Genomic DNA, 13,236 nt, shown 5'->3' with positions numbered 1-13,236 from the left:
TACTCTTATATGTAAACTATAACAGCAGTGCCTTCAAGTCTGAAGTTAGTGCTGTTTGCTTTAGCTTAGCATTTGTAAGTTCTTATCAGAGGTCTTCTCAAATAAATAATGCAGCATGTCTTTAAAACAGTTTAATGGAAGTTTTGCTATATATTTCCTACTAAGAAGCGTCTTTTTCAGCTAAACAAGTCATTTCCTTATAGCATTCCTCTTATTTTGTTGACATAAGTTAGCTTTATGGTTTTGTCCACACCCCACAATGCTGGGCCATGTAGAGATATACCATGGCTGGTTCTGGACAAGCTAACTCAGGTACCAGAAGCAATATAGGCACATCAAGCTTCTTCAGCACTACCTACACCATTTCTGCACAGCGCTGCATTGTCACACTGACACTGCCCAAGTTACTGCAAGAATAGCCCCAGCCTCCTTTAAAGGAAAAAGTGATTTACTATGACTTGAAGTGGCTCTAGATTATGTATCTTGTACTACTTAAAATTGTGATGAGGAGTGTTGCAATTTGAAAAAGTCAATTTTTCCCCCGATTTGGACTGATACTTTTCCCTTTGGCAGTCTCTCTTCTAACTCAACAACACACTGCAAAGTAAAACAAGTATTTTTTTTCTCCAAGTGGTCCTCTTACAGGTTGACAGTATCCCTTTACAAGCAGATGTTAAAAAAACTTTTGCGTAAAGAAGTCAGATGCTAATTTGGATAAACCCATTGCTCCGTGCAATACAGAAAATGTTTCACTAGCAGGCCCTGTTTACAAGGTGATTACAGCCACCCTCTTAAAGGTCAGTCTTGCAGCTCAAAAAAACCAGTCAACCATTTAACCTCCATTGTTAAAGCAACTGACATGCTTGGAATACAAAGTTCTGAGACACTAGTAACCATAAAGCTGGCTCTCATTTCCAGCAAAGCACCAAGTTATTACTGTCAGAGCCCCTCTACACAAGCAGGTAAATGCGCAATGGGACCTAATGCACAATCAACAATTGTACTTCCTGCCATGCCCCATGTGTATAGCAGGAGGTGTGATTGTGCATTAGATTCCATCATACCTCCTGTGGCCTGCTACACATGCAAATTAAGTCTGGATACCAAGCAGCTATTAAGTTATTACACATTTTTGAGGTCTAACTTTATAGTTGGTTGAACTGTTTTATGGCATCATAGCTACTTTGCACAGGTATCTGGTTTCAGTTAATTGTGCAATTAACCAAGTAATTGTGCAACACCTGTAATATGTAGAGAGGGCCTCAGAGTACAGCTAGCATATCCTGGGGCACATTAGGCTCAAGTTCTGTGAAAAAGTACCTACCCGATTTCTAGCACATATAACATTACTTTCCATTACTCTGTGGGCTTTAGATAAATTCAAAATTAGACGTTTTTAATTAACACAGTGTGAAACATGGTAATTTCAGTACAGTATCTTCCATGTTATTTGGCTTGGAGTCCTGAAGCAAGTGAGACAGAAGCCCTGCAGCAGTGGATGGATGTAGTACTCCCCTGAAGCCAGTTTTTGCATTTCCCCTTTAATTTTTGGGATTTGACTAATTAGTTGATAGGGAGCAGAACAATACATGCAAAATGTGCCTTCACGAACATTAGCTAACTCTGAACAGGTGTGTGCGTAGGGCAAGGGAAGGGAGAACAAGATTGAAAATTAATAGACTCTATTGCCTCAGTTTGTTTTGTATACCATAATCAGTGCTTCCAAATGATACTTCACAGTACAAAATGACTAATGTAAGAGTTTCAATGCTGCATGTAAAGACTGTAGAAATATTAGGAATGTGCTACAATCCACCTGTCAAAATGGATGCATCAGTTGGTTAGTGTCCGTCTTTTTTTTAAAACACTTGTGAAAATTGAGAAGATAAATCTCTCACCATCTTGCATTTACAACCAAATTGTTCCCCCTGCATTTATGCTTGCACTTTACTTCCCATTTTGACTCTTTAAATAATTTTAAAGACAGTTTGACATGCTTTGTAACTACTGCATCTTTAAGGACTGTTTTCTTTTAGTCTTCTGGGAGAGGAGTTGTACAATTTCAATTTAAGGATATATGGTCTCATTGCCCCTGTATCCAGTTTTTTTTTTTAATTCATTGCTTTCCATATGACAACATGCAGAGGCTGCAACACTTCTACATTCTAGGACTGCTGCTCATTATATGAAATTATGATAACTTTTCAATTGCTGATTTTATTTCTTGTAGTTTTCAAAGTAATGAGCTCCCACAAAATCTCAGTGATGTCACAGCTCACAAAGGAAAAAGGGGAGAAATTACAAAATTTGGAAAACTGCAATACAAATCATCAACATCAAGGTCAGGTACAGATGTTACATTTATTTTGTGGTAGGTATGCAGAAAGTGCCCTACAGTCGTAACCAAACAGGCAGTCATGGAACATAGAGCACTGTAAAAAAGGTAGATCTCACTCTAAGATAACCCTGGATGGATGTGGTATCAGACTTCAGCAGCATGTTAGAGCACTGTAATGAACATCTGTACCACATCCCATCATGACTCACAGTAGGTTGCAACTGGCCGACATCCCATGGAAAATTGAGGTACCCCACTCAGGCCTCCACTTGCAGGGTGGCAATATAACCTAAGCCAGAACTCGTCTCCACACAAGTGCTAGGCTGGCCCAAACTCTGGGCTGTCACTGACAAGTCAGCTAAGACCCTGTCCCCAGGCCTACCTGTGTCCTCCCCCCAGGTAGCATAGACCCATCCACACAAAGAAAACTGCTTATTGCTGAATTTCTCTTACTGCATATCGTCATTGGGGCAGGTGAACAAGTGCAGAATGTGTGTCTGCTGCTATTTTGCCTCTGCTCACAGTTAACTCATCTTAAAAATGGATTCATCTGCACCGATTTCTGGCAATAGGGAAGTTCCCTAATGGAAGTAAAAAAAAAAAAGTACTTGAACATGCCCAAAATATATATCAGCACACCTATGCACACTAATATGTAGCATCACTACTTTCTGACTCATCTGAGGAAACAGAATGCATGTGTACAATGTAGACTGTGAGAAGCTGAGAAGCACTGAGAAGCTTGAGCGGGGTGGGGAGTGGGGGCGGAGGGGTGCATGGTGCGTGGGGAAAAAAAACAAAAATTACATCCCCAGCTGAGTAATCTTTAAGAGCAGTTCTAAATGTTCACAAATTCTACAGTTTGAGGGAAAGGGGAAGAAAGACAGCAATTATAGATATGAATTAAGCCAACTAAGACAAAGTGAAGCTGCTGAGCTCTATACACCTGTAAAGAAAATAAGAATAAGAATCAGTTATACACGTGGGCATAAATTAGGAAGCAAAATCTTGCCTGAAAATATTTTAATAGCACTCCATCTTCTTACTCCATCTGACAACTTTTGTGGGGAAAAACACACCAGAAGTATACAGTAGATACTGAAAACAAGAAACACAATCCATAATATCTCCTTCTCTCTATCTTGCATTCTCCAAAGTGATTTCAGATGCATCTGATACAGTAAGTGGTTACTTGCACTCAGAAATATTTTGTAATTTCCTGATGGAAACAGTGTCTTGCTCAGATCAAATTTGTGTTTGCCCGAGACTTTGGTTAATTCTCAGTTCTGAACCAAAAACTCTGGACTTGCCTGGTTCATTCAAAATCACTTTCGAGTAGAGAAGGGATAAAGCCAGTGTTCCAGAAGAGTTGCTCACAGGGACCATAGAGAAGGTGGCAGAGGAAGGCCTCATGACCACACCCCATGCAGGGGCAACAGCTGTTCTAGACCAAGCTCTGTCACACACGTCACAGGCCCAGAGTGCATACCAACCCCCCAGTACCAGCAAAGCAGTGACTGTGTTGGCATGATCCACAGGACCGTGGCCATTTCACCTGACAAGTCATACCACACACAAAGATGCTTTGCAACCTGTGATGGTAAAGTTTGCCCCAGCTCTATACGACAATGGTGGGGACCCAGGCCCCAGCAGAAATGCGGAGCCCCTGGAGGTTTGGAAGGAAGTGGCAGCAGGGGGAGCCAAGGCTACCTACCACAGGACACCTGCTGTGGTCATAGCTTTCTCTTCAGCCATTAAGGCTGAGCCCAAAGGGTTGGGACTAGACAGCGGGTGGGGAAGGTGAATTGTCTACTTTCCCCCCATCCCCACTTGCCAGAGTTTGGAGCCCAGGCAAGGCGCCAGTCCCTTCACTCCAGCTCTTAGGTGCTTAAGAGAACATATCCCATTCAAGGAGATCATAAATCTGCCTAATTGGCATGGCCTTGCCATTTCTGTCAGAGTCGTGGTGTACTTCATGGGAGACTGGATCCTAAGCACTTGGACATAAACAGCTTCCTCTCCCACCAAAAGCAGTCATGGAAAGGCATCAAGAGTGTTTGAGCTCAGCAGACAAAAGGGTAAACAGCAGTTTTGGAAGAGAGCACCCCTAAGTCAGAGACTGGAGATACCACACAACTGTCTGACAACCACTCCAGGAATGAGAAGAAAAATCCCTGGTCAAAAAGACCCACAGACCTTCCTCCCACTCCTGGAAAGGGACATGTGATAGAAAGAATCCCTCATGGGAACCATTATCTCAGTCACTCAACTTTTGCTGCCAGGGTAACTTCCAGGTTCTGCACCTAGACAGGCTGGCAAGTGACCCAACCACGCTTTTCCCCACCCCCTGTAATATGATGCATGGGTGATGCCTAATGGGCTCTAGCCGACAGTGATTCTCACAGTGCAGGCACTCACTACAATCATCTCTCAGGGCAACCCCCAACTCCCCTCCCATGATTGCATGCCTGTCCCAGCCCCAGACCTGCCCCTCTCCCCACAACCCCCATCACTCTTGCAAGCTAAGCAACCCCTCTGTGTTGTCTGCAGGCTCTGCATCTGGGCATGGAAATCCAGCCTACTGTAGTATGTTGGGTCCATGATGGGTGGCCGAACACCTGCTAGGCAAATGAAAGATGTGTATACAAGACCCTGCTAAAATGAAGAAGAGATGTTACTACCTTCAGTCATAGCCTCTGAACTCAGGCTATGCAACATGGATTCCTGTCGCCAGAGGCTGTGACTGGCAGGAAGAACAAATCAGGATGTGTATGGAGAAAATGGACAGGCCAGGGGGTGCTTACATATAAGCTGCCGAGTTGCATGACTGGGGGCTCCAAACAGATACCCACTCTTTGAAGGAAATACCCTACAGAGCAGTGGAGCTGAGAGAGTTGTAGTGCCAGGATAGGGAATTAATTAATGCACATGGTCCTAGACTGCTGGCAGTTGTCCCATAGGTGCAGGCCCTCCAAGTGGTTCTAGACCAGTCTCAAAGGAAGCCTAGGGGTGGGGGAGCTCTTCTGTTCCCCATGGCTTCACTCATGGCCCTGGTCCCACTGCAGGGGAGCAGCAGAGCCTTGGTGGGGATAGGTAGTCCCCCAGTTTGGGCTGGCTGCCTGACATGAGCCCAAGGTGTCAAACAAGGGCCAGGTCAATGGTCCTTCAAGAGGGCGACCATGGACCTGCAGTCCCCCCACCCCACGTGTGTGCCCCTGGGGAGGGAAAAAGGTGAGGGCGATGCCCGGGCAGCTGTGCCTGTGACACAGGGTCAGAGAGCCTGTGGCAGGAGACCCATGGCCCAGTACAAGGGCATGGGCACTTGAAGCCCTCCAGCCCTACTCACTCAGGGAAGACTTCCAGCCCATATGGGTGAGGAGGTAGTTGGCCAGTGTTTTACAAATATAGATAGCCTGATGTGGCTTAGAGTCAGGGCCACACACATTCCAGTGGGGGGCTGGCCCTCTTCCCATTCCTGTGCCATGTGTGTTCATAGCGCCAGGCCCTGTCCATAGTTGGAGTGTTCCTTATGGAAGTCCAGCTGCCCCCAATAGAGCCTCAGGAGCCACACACCCACACGTGGCAGGCACAGGGTGGGCATGCATGGGATGGCCAGCTGACGCCTTGTGGACATAAGCTGTTGTTGCATCAGTTCCAGGTGGGTGGCTGTGATGTCCCTGTGAACCAGTTGGGGCGGCCTGGCTGTTCAGCAGTCCAGGAAGCCTGTGGAGCATGCTGGGAGGCATGCAAGAGCCTCCCTACCTGCTGAGCTCAGGCTGTGCAGGCAGGTGCCAAGCCCCCACCCCCCTCATAAGGGCTATTATGTGTTCTGCTTCTTCTCGACCTAACCTCAGACACTTGGATTAAAGTTCAAAAGTTATAGTGCTTCCACCATGGGGTTCTTGAATACCTGCACTTAGCCCAAGAGATTATTTCTGTTGTTGCTTTGAGGAAAAAAAAAAAAACAACAAAATTTTACAGCCGTCTTAGAATCAATTCATCAGTACTGTGGTGAGCATTTAAATGTGCAGACTGAAAATTTCAATTTTATTCTGCCACTGGAGTCAACCAATGCTTGTGAAGAACAGGAAAGTAGAAAAAACAGTGGAAAGTGCAACAGCACATTTGCATGACTTTGTATTTTATGCAGCAGTTTTTACATTATGGTACTTTAATATATACCAAGTTTGAAAACCCTGTCCTAAATGCCTTTACCTGGCTAAATATCACATTGGACATTCTCCCCCCCAAACCAGAAGTCTGGCTAGAAAAAAAAAATAGTATTAATTAAAATGGGATTACTGGGAGAGAAAAAGGTCATTCTTACAGCATAAAAAGAAGTTTCAGAGCTGCCATTTAGAAAAATGCTGACAGAAATCAGTTTGAGTGGTTATAGTCATAATTAGCGAAAACTTCTGCAAACAAAAACTTACACACACAACACTGCAATACAAATAAGTACGTTTCCATTACGCAGTTCCAGCCAGAACAAGCTCAAAATGGTACAAAACTATTTTAATAAATAAAGAACTGGAAAATTAGTTTGCAAATAACCTACTAATCCTTAAAAAGCAGAAACATATGTTGGATTTACAAAACAGTTTGGTAACTGATAGGAAATGCTTGTAAGTAATCACTAAAGGAAAACACATAAGGAACAATGGACTAGAACAAACCAGCAACAAAATGTCAAAGAAAAATATACCTGAAATATCAAGCCTGGTCATCCTCTCATGGAACCAGGCAAGCATGCCTGTTGTTTAGCTAACTCTTGGTGCTGAATAATTTGATCTTTTATGTAAGATTTTACAAATATGGATTCAAAAGTAGGTCAGCATAAATATACTAGATAAAAATACAAGAGTAGTCCACTCACCCATACTAGAAACTGACACCAATGTGCAGTATGACAAATGGATAATGTTAAACTAAAGTCACTATTACATATTTATCTGCAGCAAAATTTCATCAAAAAAAACCAACCAACCAACCCCATGACTACCAGTGTATAAAAATATAAGAGGTAATGACTGTGTCAATTAATCAGCTAATTCATATACAATCCATGACGCGAATGCTGAAAATGAAACATGATGAAATTGCCCTACAGCTAATCTTTATGGGTCTTAAGAGCTTAAAATACCATATTTTAGAGTCTTGTCTAGACAGACTACAGTTCTTTAATGCAGGACACTGCCAAAACTCAGAAACCTTCAGATATAGTCTTGCTAGCCATTCTGCAAGTTATGTGCAGCAATCAACCCAAAAGCTACCTGCACATGGAACCTGGCCAGCATTAATTTTGAAGCCCCTCTTTGCAACAGGGAAATAGTAGGAGCTGGCTACATTAGAGATTCTGTTTCCTGGCCTCAGCTAGACATAATTTATGAGAGAGAAAAGATAAATCAGGGAACACATTGGAAAAAAAATTATTAAGATCAATCAGGGAGCTAGTCATATACACACTACACTATAATTCTTCTATAGCTTATATCTAGTGCATCTCTTTTCTCCATATGTATTATAAACCCTTTGAAGTCATCATTAAGTATTTTCATAAGAAGGGATAAGGACCCAGGGATGGTGTTTTAAAAGTGTACAATGTTACTCCTCAATTCAAGTTTTTAGCAGTGGAAGTTTGCTTTTGTTCTTCTATTGTCATGTCTTACTATTTGAAGCTTTGTTCCGTTTATTACAATAGAAGTTCTTCCATTATGCACCAAGGTTTATTCCTTTTTAAAGCTGCAACCCTTCCCATCATCTCACATTTTTCTCCATGTTGTTTTAATACATATCCCTGTTTTTCAAGCTTCTACTTTGACAGACACAGGCCAATTAAAAACATATAAGCATTGATGCCCCATGTCTTTTCATAGCAATAATACAGTACATACCAGCAAAATAAGTCAGCATCTTAAGGTGGTAGCATCTGTGCACTGAAACAAAACTACCTGCCTGCTGTCAACACCAGAAACATTGATATTTCTTTGTCATTTCATATCAGAACCTGTTTGAAAGGGACAAAGGGAAATTTCATTAAAATTGCATTAAGCTAGCAGTCTACATCCAACTGTGCACTATGAAAACCAGTCCCAAGTTAATAGGTTGTGACACAGGTTGACTCATTTACTAGAGATAAGCAAATAAAAATGTCCCTGGTGAAGTAGCTAGAAAGTACAGCTTAGAGATGCAGTTCAGCAAGTTATAAATGCTCATGAGTAAGTCTCAGGGCTCACAGTAACTAGCCTAATGAACCTAATCAGTAATATTGGTGTATTGGGTATCACACTCAGCAGCATTAGTTTACTTCTTCCAGCATCTTGCTGCAGAGGCAATACTTTTGGATATAGCAAGGGAACACAGTAAAGGCTTTTTCTCCACAATGCAAAGCTTCAAAGGAGAAGTAATAAGGATTATATAATCCTAGACAGCCTACATTACTTCCTAAAGAACACTGGAATTCTAAGAGATTTATCTAATACACATCGCCAGCTTTTTTAAAAATTAAGTTTCAGTTGTAATAAAAGTCAGGGAGTAATTGTAGAGTGAGGTGAGGGGGAGCAGTATAATCAGGTCTTCTTTGTGCAGTCTTTCAATGTTCCTCCTTTCCTCCAGTTGGCACTATGTGGGCTTTTAAGTTAATGACCATAGTAGTTAGACACAGACTGTCTTCTGAGCTATAGAAATTACTTAAAATTTTTAATTCCTCAGAATACCAAGTTCTTCCTTACCCTATTCCCCCCAATTTTTTTTGTTTTTTTTAAACAGATCATCCTTCACACACTCAAAATTTGCTTCGTGCATTATACCAACTCAAAGCTACCTCAGACAGAAGCACGCTGCTCTTTAAAGGCATATCACACTTTTCACATAGAAGCATGCAGAGGTCTGTCTAGCTAGCATTCCGACCACAGTAAAGGAAGTTGGGAACCTCTGAAAGCTAATCCCACCATCTCTCTGCAGCTTGGGGTCACTGACTTGTCTGTCCTCATTTCTTAATATGCAAGAGGGGAAAATAAGCAGCAACGTCTTTCCAAGATGCTTTGTGATGATAACTTAATAAGAAGTGTTCCGAAAAGGAGTACCATATTTTTTAATGTTTTCATTACTACCGAGTCATCAAGAGGAAGGCCAGAGGCTAGACAGTCAGATACTTCTATCACACAGAAACCTCATGGAAACCTAGTGGAGATTTCAACAAGACAATGCTCAAAATTTACACAGGAATGCATTTGTTTCATTGCCCATAAACTAGAGCTGCACAGAGAGTAGAGTCCAGCTTCACTGAAGCAGACATGGTATTTTGCAACTCCTCCATTTTCCCCAATATGCATGAAAATTCACCAGAAGCCTATTCCAAGTTTCACAAAAAAAAACAAACAAAAAAAACATGATAGGGGTCAATTCTATCCTTCATACAGCCCCACTCTGTTCCATCACTGTAGGGTTTATCTTCTTCACAATGTGAGAAATACTACTGGCTTGATGGGTTACTGTTGACTCATGCCAAAAAGTATGATCAGAGAAATGAAACCGTCTCCAGATCCTTTACTTTTTTGGTTACTGATTTACACCACAAGTACGGGGCTGTCCAGTTGAATGCTTACTGTTGGTTTTCCCAAGAAGAACAGCACAGCAAGTCTCACCACCTTGCCTTCCAACCTGTGCTTAGGTTATTTCATTTGCTCTATAACCATTATTTCATTTGCTCTATAACCATTTCTCATCTACAGTCAGTGCCTTTCCTAGATAGGGACCTTGCTAGCAGGTGCAGAGGGCATACTTCTTCAAAGTTGTATGTCACCTCCAGAGATGCATGGAGAACCTGTGGGACTACTAGATTCGCGAGAGAAGTTTCTCAACTTCCCTTTTTACTGAAATAAGATGGGTGAAAGACAGTGCCCACAGAAGTATGTTGAGGGCACCATCTCCTGATTTGCAGTTGTTGCTTGTTGATCCTGCAAATAGATCCACCCTGCACTCTTTGAGAAATGATGAACGTCTTTGTATTTCTCTTACGTGCACAGCCTGAGACAAACCTCTCTTGCCTGGCAATACTCCCAGATCCATTAGCTCTTCTAACAGGCTTCCATTAGGTTGTTTGCCATTAGATTGTGCCATTTCGATGAAGTGAAGAACTCCTGAACAGATTTCTTAGATTCCGATGCAGCCAACAGCCTTAGGTAAAGGCCACATGCATCCTTTTTCTCAGTGTTATAGGACTTGGAGCTTTATACAGAACACACAGTCCAGGACAGCAAATTATAGGTATAGTCTTAAAGAGTAGGGGGTGTAAGAGCTTGCTTAAAAATTTTTGTCTTGTAAAATCCAGTTTAAGTTATTCCATCCTGAATTCGGAATCCTAACAAAAGGACCCATCCTTTCAGTTTCAGAATTTGACAGGTTCACTGCCCTGAAAACAATGGTGAAGTAAGTCGAGTAGCTCAGTTGGGCATCTGCTGATCATGCCCTGCCAATATTCTAGGACCAAAAAGGTGCTTATACATGTGATCCAGGAGTTGTGTGTGTGTGGGCGGGGGGGGGGAGGGAGAAGGAGAAGAGAAGATTTAATTAGAGCAGCTCTTGGAACCACTTTAATTAAAGCACCCAGAGTGTCATGTGTATCAGTGTCCCACACTGAAAAATGTTGGCAAGGGCACTTAACTAAAGTTTGTTCAAACACAAACTTTAGTTAAAAGCACCCCTGCCGCCATTTTTCAGTATGGGGAGAGTGATACACATGATGCTCCGGTCACTTTAATAAGTGCAGCTCCAAGAGCCACCCTCATTAAAGCATCTTATCCCCCCCCTGCATCCCAGTGCATGACTATAAATGCCTAAAAGTTCAATTATTTTAATAGTGGTCAACAGGGCATAAGGCAAGAGAACAAAGAAGTTACTGGAAGATTTTATACATAAATCAAGTGCGCTCACATGTGAAAAAAATTAAGTTTTTCAATTTTTCCTGGTGTTACAAGAATAAGTTTGATCGCATCTGCTGAAAAGCCTTGAAAAGGCTGAAAAGGCTCTGATCTTAGATTGGAAAATTTTCAGTTCCCTTTTAACTGTGTTGTTGGCCAGTCACTTAACCTGGTGGGATATGGAAGCTGCAACAATGCTGTATTTACAAAAGCCATCTTCACAGAGAAAAGTACAATAGGGTGCAAAGAAAAAACTAAAATTTAAAAATATGAAGTGTTATTAAGCACATGTTTACGTTTTAGGTACAGAAATAGTCCCATAAATAGTCTTTGTGAAACTGAAGCCTATTTATGGTGCATCTGTTGTAGGTAGAAACTTCCCAGAAGTATACTTTATAATAGACATACATTCTGAAGCACTCATTCAACATGAAAGCAGAGATAAAGATACAGTTTTCTTGCATCATTTAAGTCCAACTTTGTATTGGCCTTCTGCTGTACACACCCAAGTTCATGACCTTCAGCAGATAAAAGCTATAAAAAAAAATGGAATGGAAAAACCTTAAATGGTGAATAATCTGTTCTGTTAAATGGTAAAACCTGGTTCTGAACACCAAGCTCTAAATGACAAGCAGGAAGTACAGCAAAAAAGGAACAACGGTTTTTATCATTCAGAACTGCTTTAACTGCTGGGAGATGCTTCATTTTTTTGAACCAGAGATTCTTTTCTCCTTTCTATGCAACTTCTCCTTGATTTAGTTGTATTCCATGAAGTACAAGGCTATAAGGTTTTGGTTATAAAAATCTCTTTTAATACTAGGGTTATTTAAAAAAATAAATACGTAAAAGGTAAAATTTTCAAGTGCTGGAGTGTTCTCGGAGTTTAAACCATTTTTAAAAGCTGACTAACTTAAGACAACTTGAAAGCTAAGTGATTTTGAAAGTAGGTATTTAGTTATTTGCAAAAATTAACTCTGAATTTTTCTCCATTACTCAAGGATGCCTCTTTCCTGAACAAAAAAAAGTGAATGTAATTTTCATATATATTTTTAAAAAGAGAAGTTATTCCCCGCCATCCTCAGTAAAATGCCAGTGGGTGCATCTGTATGTGCTTTCCTGTGGAGCTAATTAGCTCTACAGTAAAGGTGTCACTCCCTATGTGTGCGCTGGTATTAAGGCACAGTAATTTAACTCCACTTTAGAACAGTACTATCCATCCTATGGTAGAGTACTTACATACACTGAAATGCATGTGCAGATGGTGACAGAGGCTGCCTGGGGCACAAGGGTGCTAAAATCTAGGGGCTGCCTGCCACCTAGCCCTACATTTTGGCATCCTCACATCCCAGCCAGCCCTTCTGCTTCCCGATACTGCTATTTGGGGCCCCAGATTGACTCCCAGGGCCTCCTGTCACTCCAGAGCTGCTCTGCCACTGCTCAAACTGCTGCAGTCCCAGGTGCACATAAAGGCACCCTGCCTGGAAGCAGCTGACCCTGGTGCCATTTGTATCAAAGTTTATCACATTACCTTAATGGCATGCACAGATGCACTCTTTGAATCTCAGAAAGGCTTCCACTATTTTTAAAAATAAACAGCAGCTATTGATAAATGATAACCAAATAGATTTTAAAAAACAGAAGATGGTACCCAGCCAGTCAACATTAATTCTAATACTATAAAAGCCTTAATCTGTCTGTCCGTCCATCAGAGTGCAAATACAGCACTGGGACAGGAGGTGGCAGCACAGAAGAGCACTGCCATGATAGCAGGGACATAGGGGATAGAGGGGGGGTGCCTGGCCAGCGCAGTGTCCCCCTGCCCTGCTTCCTGCAGGCAGCGATGGTGGAGCAGAAGCAGGAGGCTAGCCACCGGAGATGGCCTCGCCCCCCACTACTCCTTGGAAGTGGAGATGGTGGAGCGGGGAAGAGTGGGTTTGGGATGCTGAGGGGGGAGCGAGGCTGCTGGGGCTGGCCTTG

The 13,236-nt window shown here is 42.2% G+C and overlaps 1 protein-coding gene across 7 annotated transcripts in view; it reads right to left on the bottom strand.

Moving 5' to 3' along the window:
- Window positions 1-13,236, bottom strand: part of OSBPL3 (oxysterol binding protein like 3) — a 164,563-nt gene that overhangs the window by 91,952 nt on the left and 59,375 nt on the right. For 2 of the 7 annotated variants that reach the window (XM_090046740.1, XM_090046739.1), the window contains exon 2: window positions 8,233-8,345. The exons of the other annotated variants lie outside the window; for them this stretch is intronic. The gene's annotated coding sequence lies outside the window, so the exon portion shown is untranslated. The remainder of the gene's footprint in view (window positions 1-8,232; window positions 8,346-13,236) is intronic. 7 annotated transcript variants of the gene reach the window in all.

The sequence above is a fragment of the Crocodylus siamensis genome, chromosome 5 (assembly GCF_052110815.1).
Source record: "Crocodylus siamensis isolate JL-2025a chromosome 5, ASM5211081v1, whole genome shotgun sequence".
NCBI lineage: Eukaryota > Metazoa > Chordata > Crocodylia > Crocodylidae > Crocodylus > Crocodylus siamensis.
This window is presented reverse-complemented; position numbering and strand designations above follow the sequence as displayed.